Here is a 23,428-nt window from a genome sequence, read left to right as displayed (position 1 = left end):
AATGTTGGTGAGAGTGGTTACAAGAGTAGGAAACACCTGTTTTATAGCTTTTAGGAGAATAGCAATAGCATCTTCTTCATGTATTGAAGCTTGTACAGAGGCAAGCTATGCCATAAGTCCCTTCATATGAGAAATGAATCTTTCCAAATCTTCTCCTGAACGATATTCCAAGCTAAAGAATTCAATTTTAAGGAAGATTTTAGTATTTTTGCCAGTGGCTACATAGAGCTTTTCAAGCTCATCCCATTTTTCTTTAGCAGTGTTTAGTTGATCAACATGATGAATCAGGGATTCATCTAAGTGTAGCATTATGATTGCTTGAGCACGTTGGTCATCCTCTATATCAACCAAATTTGCAGAGTTTACAGCTCTACTGCCTTGAATGAGAGGCCAATACCTTCTCTCCGTCATTTTGTATTTTATAAGTACCTGCCATGGGTGGAAATCTTTGCCATCAAACTTTCGAATTTGAGGACGGACATCGGCATATGTTGTGGTCATTAGGAAGGTCTTAACACTTGTTAGGACAAGGGCAATGTCTAGTCCCTTACAATTTTTCCACTGAATGCGGAAGCAAATTAGACAATTTGAAATCAAAGTTGCAATGAAGAGAAAGGCTAAAAATCATATAAATGTAATATTTCAAAGTATGACTGTGGTGGTCCTTTCTTATGTGCAAACTTCTTTCGAGGTTTAATTGTATTTTTAGGTTTTAATGAAGTAAACCTAGACTAGACTTCAGGCTCCTCCTTGTGGTATGGCTTAGTGGATGAAGCTTGTGTTGAACAAGGTTGGTCTATGATCTCAATGCTTGTTGCTGATGATTCTGAGGAGAGTACAATGACACTCATGCTTTTGATTTCATTGACCAGTGTATTTGAGACAAAGTCACTCACGGTATGTAGTACACTTCTAGTGTATAATGGTCTATGTGTTAATTGTACGCATAACCTTACAACAATATACGAAGAGGAATAAAAGAACTCATTGGATTTTAGTGAATGCCCAGCAAGCAATTAACCTGATGATTCATGATTAGTGTTTAGAAAACACTATTGTCAATCTTAGTGAAGTGCTTGAATGGAACCCGGTTGAAAGTCGGCTTCCCAATGCTTAATGATGTCCATTGAGCATGCCCAAGAGCTTTAGAATGTGGAATAGGCTTCAGAGACTTTGTTTTAGTGATTAGAATCACTGTTAATGAAGCTCAGAGTGAAAAAATGACAAATGTCAAGCTTGGAGCTTGTTGGCTATGGTTGCCTCAAAAAACACAGTTAGGGTTTGGCAAAGATCTCTCTCTATGAAGAATTTCCAGTAACCCTTTTAGCTAAGGATAGCCCACTAGGGGGGCTATCAAAGCCCCAAGATAGTTGCAGGGATCGCATCGTCTGCTGCATGTACAGCAGCCCGAATTCTGCACTATCAGAAACTGCACCTGTTTCTGGGAATCACGCAATGCTGCCCACGCCATTGACTGATCCCAAGGTCTATCGTGCCAGGCTGATTTGCCCTGAGATAGGCAAGAAGTCCCTAGAAGAAATCAGAGGGAGATATGTCCTCCTTTGTCCTCCCCAAGTACTCCAATGGAGGTAGATTGCAGGCAGCTATGGAGGAAAGAAGGATAAGATGAAGGAGATAGAGGCTCATGTGCACTTAGTGATAGCTGAGGCTGAGGGAAGCTGAGGAGATCATAGATGGCTTTGATACCATGTTGAAAATCAGAGTTGCAGCATTGGAATGTGTGCACAAGAGGGAGAAGAGAGCTCAAAGTACAAGAATGAAATCTTGCTTACTAAGTTGCTTAGAGTACAACTTGAGTACACTCTCCCACTCTTGATAGTGACCCATAGGCTATTTATATAGCCTTTGCCAAGCTAGGGTTAGGGTTTCCCCTGTCCCTAGGGCTATTCACACTCATCTGCCCTTATACTCGCTTGCTTACAGTGGGTTCCTATGCCTGCCTTCTAACATAATCAACCTGTAGGATCACGATTTGTGATCGAGTGTTGTAAGGGAAAACAAAGTAGCATTGTTAGAAATAAGGTTATTACTACAAGTAATATATCAAATAAGAAAGTAAACACAACCAAAAGAAAACTTATAAATTCCTCCAAATAGGTTCTATATTCACTACTCCTTAGATGATGCATGACCCCTGCCTCCAATCGTGCCCTCATTTCCTCCCAATGTTGCCGCCATCGTCCTAGTGAGTTTGTGGCCTCCAACCTGAGTCTCCACCAATCCTTCGTGTCCAACCACTCGGGCTTTGAAGGAAAAATCTTGATTGCCTTCTGGACATCTGATCATCTATGTGACATGTATGAACGCATATAATCCATTATCCATATTGTGGAAAACCAGTCCACTACTATAGGTATCGGGAACTCCTCATGCAAGGATGCTATCACATGGTCCTTGCTCCCCTCTAGTGTATCTTTTCAATGGTCTAGAATATTGTGCCTAAATACTTGTTGACACAACTCCCTTGTGCATGTCATCACCCTCAACCCCCCATCATTCATGAGCACAAAATTGATTTTCTCATCCATTAAGTATCAGTACCCTGGTGAGGTATGTCTAACATGTGCCCTCTTCCACCTATGACTATGCTCCTGGGCATAACTAGGAGACCTTGTCCATCTTGCAACCCTATAGGGGTGGTATCTCTTGGAGTAGCACCCATAGGGGTGCCACCTCTACGGATGGCTGGGAAAAATATGGATTCAAGGGAGTAGATGTTCCTACACGTGTATCAAACCTTGGAGGTGATAAGTGTCCACTCGATGGTCGAGATTGGGACACTTCATTGATGTTTCCACAACATCCACCTGATCCACCCTCTTTAGAACCGATACAAGAGCGAGGAGTAGTAATCGACCACGGGATCACAATATCTATATCTTCATAGCACCCCCCAAACCACCCCTAGAATGATGAGGAGAGGAAGTTTGTGGCTCTTCGAGACATCCACCACAGCCACCCTCTTCGTTGATGGAGCGAGACATCCCTGAGCCTCCCTCCATGAGTAGTCTAGAGCATCAACTCCAGCTACTAGAGATCAATGCATCGAAGCATATTGAGGTAGAACACACATAACACCTAGATGACAACTGAGACAACTCTTGGTTTGTCATATCTTTGAAGCATGCCATTTGATCTGGAAACATACACGTGAAGATCTCCTATAGATCCTCATATATCATCCCTCAACTCATTGTGCTCTCTGGATTATCAATAGTAATGTGCATATCCAAAAAACAATATTGGCATAATAATCAATATAAGGGTGAAGGTAAAGCATGATAACATAACTTTGGAAAAAATAATGTTAGTTAAAAAGCATGTACTAAAGTACCAATAAAAGCGAATTATCAACAAATTTGACAAGTAAATGCAAATATGACCAGTCCTGCAACTCCATGTCAAGCTCTTGGCATAGCTCAATGTATAGTTGAAGTTCTATGTATAGGTCTCTGTATAACAAGGAGTCCACTTCATTCTCAAAAAATTATTGTACTTTGTCTCTTCATCTACATTGCATGTGCGTGCCTCCTCTACATGCTCCAATCCCTTCACATCCTCCACCCCCCACAACATTAATTCCTCTACTTGCACAATCTCATTGTCCATGCTAGGGACATTTCTTTCATCATATACTCGAGTGATCCGAGGTGTTGATAGTATAATATACCACCAACAAGGTTTTCGAGGGTTTGGATAGAAGATTACATGCTCAATATTACATATAAGGGTGCTGCAAAGAATGAAACAACATTTGTGATTGTTTTGTGCTATGACAAAATTCACAAAAAATGGCATACACCTATTCACAATGTCCTAGCAACACAAATGTGTTATGCAGATCATTCCACCTTTTCTCAAAATCTACATCTAGGAATCCAAACAGTCCTTGTCGATAGTTGTCCTTGCTCCTTCCAATGCCACTTTAAACCACTATACATAGAATATGATAATGGAGAAGCTACATTAATCTATTGAAATAACACTTTCCAAGTTTCCAAAATACTCCATCTCATCTATTATAGTATTTGGATCTATGGCCTGCCATTGACTCTCTTGCTCAAACTTCACCATGATACCATAGCCTATTGCGGAGCGCATTATGTTGACACACTCAACTCAAAAAATATAACCCACGTAACCAAGTACGCTGCAGATTTTATATTGTACATCAAAATAGCTAGGTTAGTTATCACATGCAAAATCTAAATACAACAACAAAGAAAGCATGTGATCACCTTCAAATTGCATCCCCTCGAGTATTTCCACTTTTTCTTAGAGGCTTCTACCCCTTCACATGAAGCTACAATCAAGGCATCATGCAACCACCTCGTAGGCATGAATTGTGGCAACTCCTCCATGCTCTTCAGATATCAAACCAGTCAATGGCGTATGCTACACTGAAAATTTGATCACGCTGCCTCTCGTTTCTTTTTGGCCTGCTCGTGCCTATCAAGCCACGTCTCCATGGATGCATGGTATAACATACAAAAACAATTCACTTTCTCCTCCATGGCACCACCCATCCTTGTTTCTGTTCCATCTTCGACTACCACATCTCATGTCAGTCTATCATCATCCTTTAGCATCCACAATATCCTATTATCTAAATTCACCATCAACGACCACTCCGAAATATGCACACATGCCTCCACAACACTAGCCAAACCTCAACCATGTTGCCCTCTAGACAAGCTCATTGTCACAAAAAGCTCTTTAGGGTTTTCATAAAGTGCTCCAAGAATAACATCCATCAAGTATAGACAAGTCTTACAATCTCTAATTCTTCCACGAAATAACCTAGGAGGTGAGTTTTATCATGACCATGCTCGTGGGTAGGTATTTCTGAAATAGATAGATTGTCTCCACTGCTCCTTGCCTTGCAGATTCAATGGAGGTATGCTTGTAGATCTTATGTCTAACATGCTACCATCCCAATTTTCATTTGTGTATCCAAATATCTGTATATCCTTACCTGCCTCATAAAAGTCCATAGTGTAAAGTGGACTTCGCATACCTCAATATGCATCTAATTGCATCCAAATGAGGATTTCTAGGCATCTTCATAAACTAACTGACAATACTAACAACATAGCTCGAGTCTGGCATTTTGATAGTCATGTAAATCAAACTTCCTACTATCTTCCTAAACATAGTGGGGTCTTCTATCTCATCCCCAACATCAGCATCAGTCACCTTTGGGATAGTTGTATACCATCATCACATACGATCACCTCAATACCAACAAAGTACCTCAGCTCACCCAAATCCTTCATCTCAAACTTCTTCTTTAAAAAATCATTAACTTCAGCAATCCCACTATCACTATCACCTATAATAATCAAGTCATCCACATAGATGACTATGATGACCAAGCTTGCATCTCCCTTTTTCACATAAAGTGAGTAGTTGGCATTAGAAACATAAAAGAGAATGTTCACATCCTAGCAACTGAGATGAATGTCTCTTCATGATCCATGCCATATGTTTGAGCATAGCCTTTTGCAGCTAGCCTAGCCTTATACCTGCTAACCAAACCATCTACATTATGCTTGATTTTGTAAACCCACTTACAACCAATATCTTTCTTACCCTTGGGTAAGGGTACCAAATCCCAAGTCTTATTGGCTTCTAATGTAGCCATCTCCTCATCCATTGGTTGCATGCCAATGAGCATGACCAACAACATTCTTAAAATAAGTGGGCTCAACATCCTCAAATACCTTTACCATATAAGGATAACGGTGAGCTACATAACCTTAAAAACCAAATCTTTTAATAGGGTATATGATCTTGCTAGACCTATGTATCACTAGATCAGTTAATGTAGCCTTTACATTACCATGTGCTCTCTGTACACTTGGTATCTTGATTAAAGGGATACCAAGCTCATCATCCAAACTATCTAAACCACTAGAATCTCCATCAAATCCCAAATGACTAGTAGATGTATCATTACCATCCAACACTTTCTTCTTTCCTTTGTCTTTACCTACAACACTTGCAGATCCACTTGAAGATATGGGACTACTCCTTAGTCTCCTGGACCAAGGGCTACTAACTATAGATGTAGTACCAAATGATATTTTTACTTCACTAAGGCTTTGTGATTCTTGCTTTTCTTACTATCATGATCATCATCGTCATCTAATGCATCACCACTAGATGGATACCAACTGCTCATCTCATCAAAAATAAAATCCACTCTCACTCTGAACTCACTTGTGACACAAGGTTATAATAATGATACACTTTTTGCTCTAAAGAGTATCTAATAAATATATATTTGTTACCCTTTGGATCAAGCTTCTTTCTTGCAGCTCATTTGGCACATGAACATATGCGATACAGCCAAACACTTTCAAGTGTGACAGATTAGGCTTCTTGATTGTAAAGCATTCTTCGAGGATCATCTCATGAACTGTAATTCTAGGATTTTCATTCATCATATAGACAGCAATATGAATAGCTTCAAACCAAAAATGTTTTGGCAGATTCTTTTTAGTCATTAATGCATGTGTAACTTCTACAATATGCCTATTTTTTCTTTCTACAACCCTATTTTATTGTGGGGTATACTTGCAAGTAAACTATCTCTTTCTCCCATGACACCTTAAGAAGACACTAAACTCGTTAGAGAGATACTCTTCCCCTCCATATGATCTCAAATACTTAACTTTCAAGCCTATTTCTGCTTCAATAGTAGCCTTGAAATATTTGAAGGGCTCAAATAAATCACTCTTTTTATTCATGAAATATATCCATAGCTTCCTTGAATAACCATCAATGAATGTAACAAAATATTTATTTCCACCAAGAGATACATTTTGTGTAGGCCCCAAAATGTCTATATATGTAGCATCAAGTATGTTTCTACTCACACCTTTATCATGCAAAAAAGGTTGTCATGCCTACTTACCAAACTGACATGCTTCAAACACTTTATGAAATTCTGCAACTCTAAAAGCAGGTAACCCTGTAACTAATCCTTTGGATTGCATTAATTTTAGCATTTGAACATTTGCATGTCCAATATGTTTATGCCATGTTTCAATATCTATGAGATTGCATTTGTAGAAAAAACTTATATTTGCTTCCTAGCAAAACCTCAAAAATCACAAATTTGAAATCTATAACGTATGCATCCACTTTCAACTAACACAATTAAAATTAGAGTATGCCCTGAAACTGTTGTACGCAACCTTGCACGTCATAAAAGGGGCTGAAAACAGCCTTAGATGGCCAAAAAATGTGCAAAAAACACTAAAGGGCTTATCTACAGAATATACAATGCTTTGCTTGTATACCAAATCTCATAGCACTATGAGATTTACTATGCCTTGCTTCTTATGCCTCCATAGGCACTATCCAAGAGAAAGCATGGAAGAATGGGAGAGCTTATTATCCATTGCTTGCTTGCTTGAATTCTTGCTTCTTCTCCTTCAGTGTGCACAAACAATGACCTCTAGAAGCTAGACCCTTTAAGTTCTTCTATGGCACCCACTGAATTTCAAAAATTGAAAGTAAAAGAGATAGAGGAGTTGTCTCAAGAATATAGTGATAGAATTGGGCATACGATACCATATATTGACCTTCACAAAGTCTCTCTCTTTTTTAGTCTCATTTAGATGGCAATATAACATGATGTGGCCTTTTTATTTAGTATTTGGGTCTCTTTGAAAGGAGTGAGTAGAGGCAATTAAATTAGACTTATTTGCTCCTAGATTGTTTGTTTGACATTGCATTGGCGCAAATGTGAATACCTTTCTATTGCATTTGTGTAAGTATTTTGCCAGAGTAAGTAGGGACTATATCGAGAATTATGGCTCAAGATCCATGTTACGACCAACAAACAAAGGATGTTTGGGGCAATGATATTATCTAGATTGGTGTTGAAGATACCCATAACATTGTACAAAGAAAAAAATAAATTTTCATATTTTCTTATAAAGTTAACTTTTTTAAAACTTCCTTACTCTGGAGTCATTTTCTTAAACTTGTTTTGCTACTTTTAGTATGCCTTTGGGCTTTTGTTTATTCTTTGGTGTCATGAAGTCCTTGATTTTTCTCATTGCTCATTGCTCGTTGTTTGGGATACCTCATTATCATTGCATTTAAACCTGTGTGAAAAATAATGCTAAATAGATCTCCAATTATGAGTAAAACAAAACATTTGAGAATGGATGAAATAAGGCATTCAAAATGGGATTTGAACATATGCTAAACATCTCATTCAAAATGGCACTTAAAGATAAGTTAACAATCTCATTCAAAAACAAGTGTAGCTATAAATACACAAATTTTCAATCACGCATCTTTGCAATGCTTCAATACCAAAATTGACAATATTCAATAACAAACAACAAAGTAGCTCTATATAAAGAAAAGGAATCGATTGAGAGCCAAACCTTAGATTTTTCCACCCAAAAAAAAAAGAGGATTCTCTTTGCCTTAAGAAATCTCCCATGATCAGTGGTAGAAGCATAAGCACCTCAACATCTTCGATGAAGCCGCACCCCCCCCCCCCCCCCCTCTCCTTCTAAGTTAAATGCACTTGCTTTTGCATGGCATCTCTCTGCATATTTGCTTCCATTCCATTATTGTGTGTGTGTGTGTGTGTGTGTGTGTGTGTGTGTGAGATCAAAGCAAAGCTAAAAAGCTAATGCATTGACAGTAACTCAAATCATAGCAAGGTATCAAGCTAGAATAAATAGACAATTTCATTATCAATGTACAATAAGCTAAAACTAGCAATATTAAAACCGACATTTTCAAGGAATATTCAAAGCATAACTAGGAAAACCATTCACGAAGGAGAGGTATCGCCTATTACCTACAAGCCAAATAAGAAGATTATTAGTGACATGAAATAGATTTACCGTGTTCATGTCCATGGAGATATTCCAAGGGGGTTAAACTAGAGCTTGAGAAGTATAGATCAACAATTGTTATAGAAGCTACATAGCAATGCAGAAGTAAAACAAAACCAATAATATGTCTTAGCAACTAAGAAGCACATATATATAAAGGCCTTGGGTTAAGGACTAAAGTAAATGAAATTCTTATTTCAAAATCCTCCAACTAGAGAGGTATTAGGAAACTTTTAGTATTCCAAGGGGTCAATCCCAAAGGAGAAATGGTTACTAGAGAAACCAAGTAACTCCCTTTTCCAATTAGGCCTTGTGGACTAAAACCTTAAGGGCCAACTAAAGGATCCAATTAGTTCAAAACTTTGAACAAATATCAAGCTATACCCATGATACAAAGGTTATCATGTAGGTAACATAGATAAGGGGTAAAAGGGAAGGATAAGAGCAAGGTCATAAGCACTAAAAGTATATAATAGCAACAAATCATTTTGCCAAAAAGTAGCTTTAAAGAAAAGGTGGGATTTAGTTAACTACTTTATTAAAATTTAGTTAGTAAATCACAAAAACCATGATCTTACCCATTACCAGCCATAGTGACTAAGGGGCTAAGTAGAGTGACCTAGGAAAGGACGAGCAAACTACAAGCATTGCCAATTGTATTATAAATTGAGTACATAAAAGTTGTTATTAACACCATATTTAGAAGGAATATACTACTTATAAATAGCAAATGGTTCATCATAAAAAGAATGTTTGATACAAATGTAAAGTTGAAAATTGTGGCGATAAAGACAAAGGAATAACCACATAATGGTTTAGAACATCTAAGAAATTAAAGAGGCTTATAGAAGGGCCAAGTAAAGTTCCCTACTTAATTAAGAAAATTCCAAAATAAAAATAATGTTGATACCAATGCACTACTGAAAAATAAATTGTAGCATTAAAGATTAAATGCAATAACTATTGAAAGGCCTTAATTATACCCAAGTAAGAATGTTTTTTTAAATTTAATAGAAGGGCTAAGTATAGTGACCAAGAGGATAATCATAGAGGTACTACCATTGCCCCAAATAAAAATTATAATTACAAATGGGGGATTCCCAACCAATTAGAAATTCATAAATGAGTGTTAAAGGTTGAGATACCCAACAATTCTAAATGCAAAGAAACTGAGATGTAAGGCTACAAGATTTTTAGGAATGCTAAAATTATATATAATGAAAGAGGAGATAAGACCATGGTGGCACCCACTGCATATCAGATCATCGATGGTTGTCAAGCAACATTAATAAGCCACGAGGAGGAGGCAAAAGTTGAAGCAATCAAATGACCAAGAGAGCCCAGATCTATCACATGCAAGGTGCACTGCATGATGGCAGAATAGGCAGCAAAGTTTAGGTCATAGCATAAAAAGGGGGGAATTAGATAGACCCTCAAACTAAGGATATATTCAAAAAATCATGGCTAAACAAAGGTTGTGACTACATTAGTATTAGGTAAAACCTAATGTTGGGCTAAAAAAAGTTTGTGACTATGTTAGTATTAGGCAAAACCTAATTCCACTGAGCAGACAATGAGTAGAGCATTTTATGGAGGACCAATACAAGGAGTAGAGCAATATAAATACTAACTTTACATGAAATTAAAATGGTGCATGGTAATAATTGTATGCAAGAATTAGAGATAAACCAAAATGCCTTAGATAGAAAAACAAGGATTAAACTTCAAAGCAATACAATTTATTTTTACACATTTATGAAAGTAGACTAGAATCAATAGACAATATCCAATGTGGCAAGGGTAATGATTCACCAAAACCTTATCATTGGAATCTTGGACAAGGCATGCATGCTAAAGAATACCTTAGAGATTAAGGTCAAACAGATAGTATAGCTAGAATTAAGGAGATTGGGAAAAGAATAAAAAGGTTTTGGCCAGACAAAAATAAGATCATGGAGCAAGAGTAAGAGGCCACATGTGCAATCTATTGCATCATAATATTATGGAAAATGCCTAGATTCAATAAACAATGTCCAATGTGACAATGGCTAGATTCACCAAAACCTTATTGTATGCATGCTAAAAAATTCTTTTGAGTAGGCAAAGTTGTTGCCAAAAGAAATAAATAACTCCAATTGTGGGGCAAGGGTAGGAGGTCATAAGTGCAGTTTTATTGCATCATAATATTGCCAAGTATCAATTACACTACCAATGTAACCCGCCAATCAACCCATACCATTGGGGGTATGGTCAAGTGGTGGTATACCAATTTAACATGGGAAAATCCAATTTAAGGTACTTGTATACCAGTTGCCAAAGACATGCTTTTTCAAAACCATTGTTTGTGAATTCTTGCACAAAAATGTGAAGTTGAATGTGTGCTTTAAGGGTTGAATTATTGGAATATAAGATAGGTCCAACCTAAGAGAGAATTACTTCTATGGATATACTTGATATAATGAAAGGGCAATTTCTCTCTCTTATCAAAAGTAACAATGCTTAATGTATCAAATGGGCAATGGATCGACATAATAAGAAAGTTTGTATGCACTAGGACAAAATTTCCAAAATCAAAGAAGTAGAATGTGCTATCTACCAAATCAAATTGGAGCAACATAGCTAGGTAGATTGAGAAAATAGAAAAGGAACTTTGGAAGAAGAAAATCAAAGGATTTAGGATGTTAACCAATAGAAGGTCATCATAAAAGGGAAAGGTATGTGAAAAATGCTCCAAGATATCATACCTTCTAGCATGAGCAAGATTTTTGCAAAATTAGTACTCAAAGAAGCAAAGATACAAATTACACCATAATGAGGAGCAACTGAACCCCATAGGAATACCATGGCATTGTCTTTTGATGTTGCTAGAAAGCATAATATAAGTATTATGAATAATCCAAGAGTTAATCTTGATATATTCATTGAGTGAAAAAGCAATATGGTTAGACATTTTCTTTAATATCCAACTAGCTTTCTTGGAGGTACTATTGAGGTCTTAAAATCGGGCATTATAGTACCTAAAGGCCCAAGTAATACCTCAACCAACCTAAATTTCCCATGATGAGGGATGTTTTCATAACACTTGGTTATTATGTCTATAGAACAACAACTAAATATGATTTGTGGTAAATTCATAAAAGCTTCTTGAACTAAGTTGATTAACCAAAAGGACTTGATACCTTGACCAGTAAAAAACGTGCTCATTGAGTTTTCCTACTAATTCCATCACAAATTCTAAACAAGCACCCAAAATGTCACCCAAATTCAAAGTATAAATTGAGTTTGCAGCATTAGTAAGCCAACAAAAGTTGTGTGTGTGTGTGTGTGCGTGCGTGCGTGCGTGCGGTGCGCATGTGTGCACATGGTCCCACACATTTATATATATGTATATATATGTATATAAAAGCTTTCCCAGCCAAGAGCGATCTTGAGAAACTTTCAAAATCATATTAACTCAAAAAGTTAATCAAACTATTACAAGAGTATGAATATGTTCAAGAAGTGACAACTATTATGAATCCATTGCATGATATAAAATCTCCATGTGAGTAGTACACATGATCTTGGAAGTCCCCAAGCTAAATGTATTAGTAGCCCTTAGTATGCTAAGTAAATTTTGAACAATCATCTCCTAACTTCTTTAAAGGAATGATAGGGCTTGCAATTGAGATGATAGAGTATACACTAAACAATAGTAGTTTATAAACTCAAAAAATAGAGAATAAATGAATGTTCATTATAATACAATGCCCTTAGGAGTTTTGTGTCTCTAGGACTAGGGATGTGAGGTGAGCTAAGAAGTATTGGTATTAATGGAATAGCTCCATATGATTGCATTATCCTAGCTCGTCAATATGGTAGCGCTTGTAGAATAAATATGCACAATGGGGAGGGGGAAAAGTGCAATCCTCCAAGCAAGGAAATATCAAAGAAGACATCAGATGAATGTGGATAGCAATGAGGGGAGCAAAGTGCAGTCCTCTCTATAGCTGACAATGGTAAAGAAGTGATTTCTAGGGGTAGCAATAGTAAAACTAAAATATTTATGGACAATAAGACTTCTATGAAGGTGGTGATTCCTCTAAAAGACAAATTGGTGCAAAAATACCAACGGCATAAAGTACAATAGTAACTCATTGTATGTGATGATGATAGGCTTCACATCAAGAGTGGGTCATTGCAACACGTAGGTCATAGCATGATTGAGTGAATGGTAGGTTCCAAATGGTGAAATTCTCCAAATTTCCCATGGCAACAAGTCTCTGATTGGGTGTCGCATTGGGTGGCAATTGGAAAATAGCTAGCAAACATGGGTAGCAAGCTCAAGCTAAGTGGGTGGGAGCTCTAGGTGGTTTCCAAGGTAGGTAACAATAGGTCTAGTAAGACAATATCCACCATGAGCTAGAGGGAAGGATATGAATAATACACAAAAAATAGAGAGAGTGAGTGAGAGAGTGATCTAATAATGAGTCCTGGGGATGTCCCCAACATTTTCCTTCTAAAGAGGGTTAAGCTATGTTAAAATTCTGCCTAGTATCACACTTAGCATGCCGATTCAATATTTTCGATCCCAAAGATCCTACCCACATTCTCGAAATGTTAGGATTAACTAATTGCCCGTGCAAGAACTCCCAAGCCCTTATCTTGATCAAAGGTGTTCTTGATCAAGAAAGACCGTACGAAGAAAGATATAATCCCACAAGTTAGATACTGACACCTATCTCGTGCTACAAGTTGCTACGTTGTATGCTCTTGTGTCTAAATCACAAAATAGTACCGCTACACCTTAGACCAAGGTTGGCAAGTTCTAATTACAAGTTAGCTTCTCTGAGAATTGAGTAGTTACCCTACTACAATGCTTCCCTGGGAACTGTCTTGTCAAGTTTGGGTAGTGGTGAGTTGCCAATAAGCAATTTGACCAACCAAGTTAGGACAACGGGGTTGTCCAGGATTTATTGACCATAATTTAAGAAAACCTAAAATAGTGACAATTTGGGTCAACAGGGTATAAACCCTAACCCAAGGAAAAAGGGTAAACAAGCAACTCAGCTTACGAGACCCTTGGGATCTTGCCAAGTCGCGATTGATCCCGGATTGAATGCTAGAAGTATTCGGGGAGAAGGAGTCACACCTTAGCAATTTGCCGTACGAACGACCACTAGAATGCTCATGATTGTACATTTAGGTGCACTGTTTGTACTTCTTTGCTCAAGGAACTAATGCCAAAAAAATTAACTAATGCTTCAAGTTAAAAGCTTGGAGGGAGAGGCAGTATTAGTTACCTCCGACTGTCTACCTGACCCTATCCAAGGGGGTGGACCGAACCCACTGCGAGAGGTCTCTCTGTGGGTGCTACTTGGAGTAGGAGGACACTTGGGTGCTAGGGGAGGCTCTAGCCATAAATTCCTTGCCTCCGGATCCTGCACAAGAGGCCGACGTGACTCGAGATGGGATCTCGAGGCCTGTATACTAGTAGTTTGATTTTGATAGCTTAGTGGTCTACAACTCATTGTAGTTTATTTGATAACATTTATAGTGTGCACTCTAACTCCTATGGAGCCATAAGTGGATTATATCCTCAATCTCTTGATGAACTAGATTGTGGAGATGAAGGTTGGAAACAACCATTTTCTTCGAATGGAGTAGACTACAAAGCCATGGGTTGTGGAGGTCACTAACCTTGAAAATAGGTGAGAGAAGCCTCTATATCTTGGTGTAGCTATATCTGTAAGAGGGCTTATTTTTCATAGCCTCTAGGTGCTCAAAATGGCTTATTGCCTCATGAGATCTCGTGGCCTCCATGTGTTCAAAAGTGTTTAGTGCATATCATAGGCATGTTATTGCCTTGAGCATTTGACTCTGATAAATGATGTGAAAATATTTGTGTCACCTAGAAGGACAAGTTGGCGTAAGGAGGAGTGCCTTTAGGAAGAGACATATATTGGTGGTCTAGGTAGTGATGGTTGATGATAACAAGAAAATAAGAACTAAATTGTCTTGCTACAATAGATTCGCCTACTGGTCTATGCTACACCTTGAGGGAAAGGATCCATAGTAATAGTGTGGCAAACATATAATGGGAGGATGAGAGAGAGAAAAACACAATCCTCATGAATGTAGTAGTGGAATAGAATAAAGAAATCTGAGTTGATGAGATGAGCTTGTTGCTCCTCACAACATGTGTTCTTCATGAAGAACAAGGAAGTTTAGCCCTTGGAGCACCTTTTCTCTGATACCATGAAGAGGAACCATAGGGTTAATAGTGGAGGTAACTAAATGTACTTATTCACTAGGAGCGGGCGTGCTTAGAAACATAGAGAATGAATGAATTATCACTTAAAATCTAATGACAATACAATGCCCTATCTCTTGGACCACAGTCAAGGGCAAGCTAAGAAGTTTGGTGTTGATGGATTGACTCGAGATGACTGCACTATCTTGGCTAATTAATGTGTGGAAATACCTGTAGATGAATGTGCATTATAGAGAAAAAGCATTCCTAAGGGATGTCAAAGAAGACATCGAATGAATATCAACAATAGGATATGTCTCCATACTTTCACAACACATCTTCGCAGCACTTCATCTTTGCCTCTCTTGTACAGTGCACCGCCTAGCAAAGTGTAGGGGGTTGATTCTAACAGAAGCTTCTTCTTCTCACACTTGAGATGCCAGGAGGATACTGTTGAGTTGCCAGGAGGTTGGCTATGTCTGCATACTAGGGAGTGATTGTTTCAACTAGAAAAAAGAAGCATCATCAAGGTCTGGATCATCCTATTTCTCACCTTCTGTTTGAGGGATCCATGACAAATGATCGGCTAGGACATGGGAATGGCCAGGCTTAGTGACCACCTCAAAATGAAACTCTTGGAATAAGAGTAGCCATTTCATTAGTCATCCTTTAACATATGCTTTGTTCATTAGGAAGGACAAGGCTTCATGATCCACATAGAACTTGAATGTGTTGACAGTAGATAGTGTCGAAACTTCTCCAGTGCAAATACCATTGCCAAGCACTCAAGCTATGTCTCACTGTGTAGTTTTGCTCCCTATCAGTGACCTTTCGGCTTGCATAATATATTGGTTGATCTAATTTAGAAGGGCCCTTTTGACATACGACAGCACCTATCCCTTCAACTGATGCATCTGTGTGCACATGGAACTCTTTTGTCCAGTCATGAGGCTGCAAGATAGGTGCTTGGATAAGGCACTATTTTAGGGTATTAAAGGCTTCTTCACAATTATTAGTCCAAAATAAATCTACATCTTTCCTTGGGAGCTTGTGCAGAGGGGCTTCCTTGGTTGGAAAATGTGCAATAAATCTTCTGTAGCCCACATGACCAAGAAATCCTCTCAATTGCTTCAAGTTTGTTGGTGTTGTTAAAGCGACAATCTTCTCAATCTTCATCGGGTCTGTTGCAATCCCTTGTGCCGAGACAATATGGCCCAAAAGAACTCGTGAGAGGAGACGCCAAAGACACATTTGTCGAGGTTGAGAGAAATCCCATACTCTTGGCATCTGTCAAAACATTGCTCTAGGTGTCCCCAATGCTCACGGATTAAGCTATAGACACAAAAGTCATCAAGATACACCTAAATGAAATCATGAAGATGATTTTGGAAGGCAGCCATCATTACTTGTTGGAAGGTGGTAGGAGCATTACAAAGCCCAAATGGCATCACTCTATAGGCATAGGTCCCCCATTCTGTGGTGAAGGTTGTTTTAGATTGGTCCTCTTCTACAATTTGGACTTGGTTATATCCGCCCAATCCATCCAAGAGGGAATACAACTCATGTCCTACCACTGTGTCCAACAGTTGGTGTGTAAAAGGGATAGGGAAATGATCCTTCTTCGTCTTCGAATTGAGCTTTCGAAAGTCGACACATATTCAAAGTTTTCCATTCTTCCTGGGTACTACCACAATGGGCGAAACCCATTCACTGTTAGCCATGGGATAAATGAACTCTGCTTCAAGAAGTTTCAATAATTCAGCCTTTACCAGTGCAGAATAATTAGGATTCATATGCCTTTATCTTTGCCTTACAAATTTGTCATCAGGCTCTAGGTCAATGTGATGCTGGCATACTGTGGGATCAATCCCCTTTAGATCTTTATACAACCAAGCAAACATGTCTAAGTTCTCCTTTAATAAGTCATGCAAGACCACTAGTTCTTCTTCTGGAAGATTGAGGCCCACTTTCAGGTGACGTTCAATACCGTTAGTATCCAAGAACATTACTTGTCTTTCACCTTCCACTTCATGGATAAATGTCCCACAAATTGCTTCTGGATAGAGGTCTGACTCTTTCAAGAGAGTAGTATCCTCGTTTGATATTCTGCTAGAACCAATGTCCTCCTTCTGAACAGATGACTCATTTGTCTATGAGGTTGTTGGAAGGGTATTAGAGCTTTGTTTGCTTCTGTGTGAGTGGTGATTTCTTCTGGACTTAGGGATTCATCTTCAGAGGATGTGTCAAAGAATTTCACATAGCGCGGACCTTCTAGAAGCCGAGGCTTTGATGGCTCTGGCTTCTGTTGGCAGGGCGCATCATCATTTTCTTTTCTCTGGACTGAACGGTCAGGGCAACAGGAGCCATTTGTGAACTTAATTTTTATGCTTTTAATCCATTGCTTATACAGATTCTGCATACTTTGTGGTCCATTGGCCAACCCAAATGGAACCGTGGTCATTCCATCCAGCACCCTAAGATCTTCGGCCTCTAAAGTCTCCATAGGGACATCAACAAGATCATCCTCTATCAGAGGAAATTCTTCATCTGCACTTTCATAACTTGCTTCATTTTCTTCCTCATCATTTTCATCCTCTTCCTCTGGAGACTCTGTCTTTGCTTCTGTAGAGGCTCTGTAAGAGAAGAACAAATCTTCTGCTTCTGCTTCTGTCACTACCTCTGACTCTGCTTTTGCCTCTGTCTCTGGCTCTGTGTCTGTTACTGTCTCTATATTTGTCTCTATATCCGCTCTGTCTTTGTTTTGCATCTGCTCTATCCTTGTATATGTTACTGCTCTGTATTTGTTCTACCTCTGTTCCGTCTTTGCGACTGTCATGTAACAGGGAGAACAGTACATCCATGCTTCTATTTCACTATCAAAGGTGATTTCAGAAGTTAATTCTAGTTGGGGTAGGAGGTATTCTCCCATGGACAAGGATTTTTCTTCCCTTGGTAGTTGGCTTACAATGCCCACTGTTAGGGACTGTGCCTCTGTTTTCTTAGGAAATATCTGCTTAACAGTCTCTTCGTCTCCTAATGTACCATCTGTTACCTCATTGGAGGAGTCAGTTATGACTTTGATGGATGTGGATCCATTGCCTTTTTACGATCCATACAACTTTAACACCACTTTGTTGGGTCCTCTACCTAGGGTCAAGGTTCCTTTGAACCAGTCCATCCTGGCTCTCACTTTAAAAAGCCAAGGTCTTCCCAACAGCAGAGGGTATGAGGTCCCATAAGAATTTGGTTTGACCACCATATATGTCAACCAATAGTCTCTTCCTGCAAGGGTTTTTTTTACGTATGGGAGGATGCCCAACGGTTTGATTTTGCTTTGGTCTGCCAATCTGATAAGCCACTGTGTAGGTTGAATCCCTTGCAACCCTAAGTCCTTCATTGTCACATCCGTCATTATGTTTATTGATGAGCCTCCATCAATCAATGCATCTGAATTGATCTAGGAAGGCATTAGCCACATCTACTTCCTTTACAGGATCCAAGGCCTTATTGGTCTTAGTCGTTGTTGAAGGAGCGATCCTTAGTCCATGTCTTCTTGTCAAGATGCTTTTGAATTTCTTTCGACAGCTGGGAGATAGCATCAGTAAATGTCGGAAGGTTTAAAAGTGTCTAGGTCTCTGACCAAGTCATAATCTTTGATAGGATCCACAGGCTTCTCCAACCGGCTGGGGAATGGGGCTACACCCATTTTCATATTTCCTTTTTCTTCTAATAATTTCAGCATCGGTACTTCTTCTGTTTCTGAAAGTGCTTCTATCTCATCTATCTCCTAGACCTGTGGTCCTGTTTCTAGGACTGTCTCTGTAACTCTCTATGGCATTATAGTGCTCTGTACTGCACTGTTCTGTCCTGTACTGCTCTGTCCCTCTGTTGGTAGGTTGAACTTCATAGTCTTGGCAGGAGAATTATTTTCATTCTGAACAACTAGTTCCTTCTTCTTGGCACACGTGACAGCGGAAACTTCCAACTCTACCAAATTGGAGGTAGGCTATTGTACCTTCTGTTGGTTATCAGTGGAATTGGCCTTTACAGGGGCTGGACTTGGACAGTCCTTGCAGTGTGTCCTTCTCCTTTGCATCGGCTGCATAAGGGCTTGTAATCCACAGATCGTCTAGGGTTTGGACAATTTAGGGAGATATGACCCTTTTCTCCACACCTATAACATTCCACCTCTGATCTCTACCAGACTGTCGTTCTCTGTAATTTTGAGAGGGAAACCTCCTTGGATAGAAATTAGGACCAAACTCCCTAGGCTTTGGTCCAATATCCTATGTTGTCATTTTGGATTCCAGCAAGTTGAATCTTGCATTTTCATCATTCTGTCTTCGTTCGTGCATCTCTTTCAAAGAGCAAATATCCTCTATATGGTTCTTCCACAAACAGTAGGAACAGAAGGCCCCAGGAATGGTTGGTTTTTGGGTACATTCAGTGGCTAAATATCACACTTGATGACACTTTCTGTACCATGTATTAGAGCACATCACATCTCTTCCATCTCCCGTAGGGGTGGATATATTGGTGGTATTCACCTTTAGCGTCTGTAGCTGCTCTATAATCACATCCATAAGCTCTTTCTTGATACTTGCAACTGAGTTGGATAAGTAGTCCTTCATATTTTCACCTCCTGAAGTACTTGTAGTAAGGTTTTGGAAAGCTTCTGTAATTACTGCATACACTAGTTGGGTCGATCCAGAGGGTCCTCTGTTCTAGTTTTGATTCATAGCTCTAAGACTTGGGGTTGTTGATTCCAGTTGGTAGGGTTCTGCTGTTGTTGAGTTGCCATTGGAGGAACTGTTTGAGACCACTGTTGTTGTGGTTGAACCATCATTTGAGGCAATGTCGTCTATGGTGACCACAGTGGATTAGGTGCATTATACTGCGGCACTGTTTGCATCTAGGAATAGGGGTAGGGAACTATCCCTGGGACTGCATTTGGTGGGTATACCATTCCTGGCATGGGAGGAGGTAAGACTCCTCTTCCTGTAGTCATTGACATCCTTGCTTCAACTTCGTCATACAATCTTGTACCTTCCACTATAACTTGTAGATTGACTAGTTTTCTCAATTCCACGAACTTGCGAACTTTTGGTTGTAGGCCTCTGAGAAACACTCCTTTCTGAATGCCTTCATCCAAATGATGGTTAGACCATCTCTTCAGGATGGACTCCATTTGCAAGACATAAGCTTTTACTCTTTCTCTAGAGGACTGACTTAGGTTCATGAACTCCTCTCCCATCCGCTCTTCAAAACCTTCATGCCTAAATTTAGTGAGGAATGCCAACTTCAAGTCGTCCCATGTGCCAAAAGTTCCTGCTGCTTATCTCTCATACCACTGAAATGCCACGCCCTTGAAAGTGGCAGGGAATATTGCTAACCAATGCTCAAGGGTTCTGGCATTGTTAGCCACACATGCTACCATAAATTCTGCTACATGAAGATCAGGGTCTTCATTGTACTCTCCCTTAAAAACTGGCAATGGGACTACATTTGCTGGCCTGTCATCAATATTTCCAGGACGAATATGGCTAGGAAGGGGACCTTGAGTCGCCATGGGGACTTCTATAAAGAGTGCTTTTAGGGCGTCAAAGGAGGCTTCTGTTGCTAGCTTGTTCTCAGCTTTGATTTTTGCCTTTTCTCTTCTCACGTACCTCTAAACTCATTCTAACGCTTGCCTCTTAATTGCATCATTCAGCAGGGGGTTGGTTCCAACCAATTGTTCAGTACTCAAAAGGATAGTATCAGAGAGGGCTTCAGTCTCTGAGGGATTCTTTGGCCAACATCTCTTCTACTTCCTTCTTCTCAACATCTTTGAATTCGTCTTTCAAACCACTACAGAGGGGGAGATATTCCATTCTGAAAGTATCAAAACTCATTCTTCTTAGGATAGTTGTTGTGCCATTATAAAAATGCTAGCTTTTGAGGGTTTCAACAGTGTATGTTGTGAAAAACACTCTATCTACCAACTTCCAGTGGGTTGCTAATTGGACAAACAGAAGATTGTCAATGCACCAAGCATCCCATGTATCTTGCTGTCGAGCATCCACAAACAAATTCCAACTCTTTTCCTTCTTGTTTTCGTGAACCTCCACTAACCACGACTCCTGAAGCTTCTTCACAATCTTCCACTTGATGATGTCTGGAAACTTCTCAATGAATACCAAATCTTCCATGGATGGTCATTCTCTCTATTTCTACTCTTCAGTTTATTTCCAAACAATTTTCCACCAAGATGCAAGTTTATGCTGCTTCAACAGGAAGAGGAAACAGTCCACCACATGGAGCATGCATCATGATGGTAATATGTTTCTGCCATTGTGGGATGAACTTCTTGTGGAAAGTGGCTTGATGATAAGAATCTCCAACTCTTCAGTGGAAGAAGGAACTTTGCAAGCATCCATTGAATTTTTCTCTTCTTGGCAATGTCATTTCCTTCATTTTCAGCCTCTTCTAATGCTTGTTGATGGCGAGTTTCCCCGGCTGCGCACCAAAAACATGGAGCCCCAAGAGGAACACCAAGGAAAAGGGGATTCTACTGCAAGAAAATCTATCTTGTAACATCAACAAGCTTTTATTTCATTCTTTTGATGACGAAAACAGCAATTCTTCACACAGCATCATAATAGATATCTCCCACAGATTTGACAGAATCAACCATAATCTTCAACTCCCTCATAGAATCCATCGATATAACAAAGAACACAAAAGAATACACCATATTTGAATGGAAATCAATCACATAGTATTCATCTTCAATGTCTTCATAGTTCTCTCTCTCAATCTCTCATATACAGTTACACTATTTTGATAGAATTCTCTCTCTCTCTCTCTCTCTCTCTCTCTCTCTCTCTCTCTCTCTCTCTCTCTCTCTCTTTATAGTACATCCTATCCTCACTACAATGCTCTCATAATGACTCTCAACAATCCTTCTTAGGTCGTGGATGCACCTCCCAAGAGGTATGTCTGATGTGAAGAGGCACCAGAGCCACTATAGTATCTCTTCACAGCTCACTACTATCACTGTCACTCTAGTCTTCTCTTCAGTCTTCAACAACTGCTTCTTCCATTTGTTTTAGCTCTTTTGAACTTAGACTCATCCTTTCCAAAAGTTAGAAAACTTTTTCAAAGTCACACATACAATCTACAAAACACTTACAGAAGGTCTACCAAATAGTACAGTGCAGTACAGAGCAGATATAGAACAGTTACAGAGCAAAGACAAAGCAGAGACAGTGACTCTACAGAAGGTTTACAGAGGGTTACAAAAGGTCATCAAAACCTCATAACTCATACTAAAACCATTCCAAACTATCAAAAACTATTCAATAATCTTTCAAAAGATCTAAATCTTCATCAATCATCAATCCATGCTTCATACAGAAGAAAATCAGAACAAAACAGAAGCTATACAGAAGGTATACAGAACCAATCAGAACCTCAACAGAACCTATCAGAACATCACAGAGCTTCGTATTTCCACTAAAAATCATCATGAACTTCCAAAACATAATCAATATCATCCAAAACACTCTCAAACACTTCCATTAACAACCATACATCACTCTAAATCCATCAAAAATCAATCATTCAGACATCAAAAATCACAAAAATCAGTCAAAAATTCAATCTTTTTCCACTCTCAACAATTTCATATGCAAGAGTTGTACATGTTCCAAAGATTCTTGCCGCAACATAGAATTGTGGATAAAGTCCAACATTATACTATTTAGTAATAGAAAAAAAATTATTTCACAATAAATTATTTCAAAAATTTGTTGATTCTTGAATGTATAGGACAATCAGGAATGGGAAATAAAAGTAATGTGAAGCTGACGATGATATTAAAGAGACGTTGCTAAGGGGAAATAAGGAATAACAGAAAGAAAATCAATTGACAGAACATGGAAAACATAAGTAGATTCTAGTTGTGTATCATATGGGAATAAATTACTGGTTCATTCCTATTATGAACATCACCAAACGTAAACGAACTATTTAGGAAAGGAAAGGAAAGGAAAGAAAACAATCATTGTGCATTCACAACAAATGAATGACAACACATTAAAATTCAAGGAAAGACAAAAACTATAGAATGTCAAGAGTCTGTGGTTACTTATTTCCTGCACTATGTGTACACTTTTCTGCCAAAATTCTAAAGACCATTATCATCCCTCTTTGGCATACTCCATAAGGTTGTTTCCTTCCGGGGGGGTCACTTATGGATATATATATGTATCACATGGGTTCAAAATAAGGGATTTTTAAACTATCATTTCTATCTATTTTTTCC

The sequence above is a fragment of the Lygodium microphyllum genome, chromosome 9 (assembly GCF_053477565.2).
Source record: "Lygodium microphyllum isolate KBCC chromosome 9, Lygodium_microphyllum_v1.1.10, whole genome shotgun sequence".
In the NCBI taxonomy this organism is placed as follows: domain Eukaryota; kingdom Viridiplantae; phylum Streptophyta; class Polypodiopsida; order Schizaeales; family Lygodiaceae; genus Lygodium; species Lygodium microphyllum.
Note: the sequence above shows the minus strand (reverse complement) of the source record.